Here is a 2,686-nt window from a genome sequence, read left to right as displayed (position 1 = left end):
TTGTGTATATATATATTGAAGGCTGGCGGTTCAAACCCACCAGCCACTCCTCGGAAGGAAGGTTGGGCAATCCTACTTCCATAGTGATACTGCCTGGGAAACCCAAGGAGGGGTCACTATGAGTCTGGGCCGACTGGAGGGCAAATAACAACAAAATAACAACAACATATATATATAGACTAGTAACTAGTATAATTCATTCTATTCACTCTGTGGCTAAGTTTTTAGCTTAGATCTTGGCTTTGGGTTTTAAAAATTTATATTTAAGTCAGAGATTAAATGAAGAGAGTAAACTAGGTGGTTTTATTAGCGCATGTTTTAAATACCAGTATACCAGTTTTTTGCTTTTGTTTTTTCCTTGCTCTTGAAATCAAACTCTTTTAAAGAGATTCTCCACCAGATTGAATTCTTTTAAATGTTGAACTTTTTCCCTCTTAAAATTATGTCATTTAATGCCCTTCATTAAAATCTTGAAAGATTTTCTTCCTGTAGGGTATAACAAGTACAATCTGCCAAGATAAATAACCTGTGCTTTTGTGATTCAATTCCTGTCCCAGAGGATAAACAGAGGGACAGACCCCATACCTTTTCATGTGGCCCATAGAGCCAGGTATAATGTTGGGTCTCAGTATCTGTCTGATAAACACTTTTCTGCTGTGTTTGGCAATTATATTAGCTTTGCTCTCCTTCCCTTCCGTTGGAAAAAAAAAGATTAAGCTGGAGCCTTATTTAATTACATTTATTCATTGGTGCTGGGGAGTTTTACAAAAACAACTGGTAGTTTGTTACCCAAATTTGTGTCATTTTATTCCAAGTGTTTCTTCCCAGGCCTTTCTGTTTCTTTTTTTAATGCCAGCAAGGGTGTGGGAATTTGACCTGGTTTGAGAATCTGACCTGGTGTGATCCTTGGAGGACAGGCAGGAAGCATGAGAGGCAGAATGTTCTGGAGATGAGGCTCGCTGGTTCTGAAGCCAAACTGCTTGGGTCCAAATCCCAACCTCCCACTTGCTGGTGAGCTTGGGAAAATTGCTTAACCTCTCAGTGCCTCAGTTTTACCATCTGTACCATGAGTATCATTAACAACATTGCCTAAAAAAAGAATAAACTCTTGCCATGGGGTCAATTCCAACTCCATGTATGACAGAGTAGAAGTGCTCCACAGAATTTTCTTGGCTGAAATCTTTACAGAAGCAGATCCCTAGTCCTTTATTCATGCACTGCTGAGTGGGTTCAAACTGCCAACCTTTAATTTTGTAGTCCAGTACAAATCATTTGTGCCACCCAAGTTTAGGATTCTAGAGTGGATTCTGTATGTGAAGTACAGCAGTGTCTGTAAATGTTACAGGCACAGTAGAAGCTAGGCATTTTTGTCATGAAAGTCATTATAGAAGAACATGTGAATTTTGATAGGACAGAAATAGCTTTCATATTAGTTATAGTCTCATATGCATAATACATTGACAGGTTCAGCAGTAGTTGGTATAGTGGGAGAAGGTAGCTTAAAGCACTTTGCTCTTGCTGCTCTGGCTCTTGGCTCTGCCTGAACTTGACCCCCACTTTTCTGTTCCCATTTTCCTCCCTTGCGTGGTTCAAAGTGTCCTGTCTGACTTCTCTCCTACGAAAGAAACAAGGAAATTTCAAGCATTTTAGCAACTATTATAAATCTCAGGAGGAACTGTGGTAGTATAGTGCCTAAGGCATTTGACTGCTAACTAGAAGGCTGGTGGTTCAAACCCACCAGCCACTCCTCGGAAGGAAGATTGGGCAATCCGCTTCCGTAGTGATACTGCCTCGGAAACTCAAGGAGGAATTGCTATAAGTCAGATCCGACTCAATGGCAGTGAGTTGTTTTTTTTTTAATTGTAAATCTTGTTGCTTTTCTGCTTCTGTTTCTTAATGATAACAATTTCAGTGGTTTTGTAGTTAGAGTATATTTCTTTTAGGATGGAAGTTTATTTTCTGAAATTTTTTTTTTTTTTTAAATCATTATGGAACAGTGCTTGCTGGGAAAAAATATTGCAATGGTATGTCAGCTCTGAATCAAAGCCATGTATATTCTTGCCTTATCCTTGAGTGGAATGGAAGAATCTCAGACACCAAAGCCTTCCATACCTACCAGTTAGGTCTGAAGTTCCAGAAGTTTTTACTTCTAACTTGAAGTTTTGATTCTTGTTTAATTTTCATCACCCCAGGGAAGAGTAACACTTTATCAGTCACATGCGGTTTTGATGGTTACTGGTTCTGATGGGTGGGCTTCTGTGCTAAATTTTTAGTTTTCCTTTTTTCTATAGCATGGATACCATTGTTCCCCCCCCCCAACTTAATTTATCTTGTAGTCATGGTGACAAATCAGCAGCCTTCCATGGTAATGGGAGCTTAAACTGGTAAGAGTCAAATTTCAAATTCATTTCCTTTTTTGGTTTAAGAAGGTACAGAGGAGAAATAAATACTTGGCTGTTTAGGTCCTTCCGAATCTCCTTCCCCTCCCTCGTCATAACTTCCTTGCTTGTAAAGCCACTTTTATTTTCGAGTAGAAATGAATAAGGAGAGTGAACTACACCTGGTATATAGGAATGCTAAGTAAAAGTTAGGAGCTCTGGTAGCATAGTGCCTAAGGCACTTGACTGCTAACCAGAAGGCTGGCGGTTCAAACCCACCAGCCACTCCTCGGAAGGAAGGTTGGGCA

General features: G+C 39.7%; 1 protein-coding gene across 1 annotated transcript in view; it reads left to right on the top strand.

The window, feature by feature from the left end:
- The window catches only part of LOC103200620 (kelch-like protein 23), an 18,525-nt gene that overhangs the window by 2,088 nt on the left and 13,751 nt on the right, over positions 1-2,686 (top strand). The gene's annotated exons all lie outside the window — the stretch shown is intronic.

The sequence above is a fragment of the Orycteropus afer genome, unplaced genomic scaffold (genome assembly GCF_000298275.1).
Source record: "Orycteropus afer afer isolate SDZICR_OR568_19922 unplaced genomic scaffold, OryAfe1.0 scaffold00001, whole genome shotgun sequence".
Taxonomy (NCBI): domain Eukaryota; kingdom Metazoa; phylum Chordata; class Mammalia; order Tubulidentata; family Orycteropodidae; genus Orycteropus; species Orycteropus afer.
Note: the sequence above shows the minus strand (reverse complement) of the source record. Positions and strands in the feature narration are given on the sequence as shown.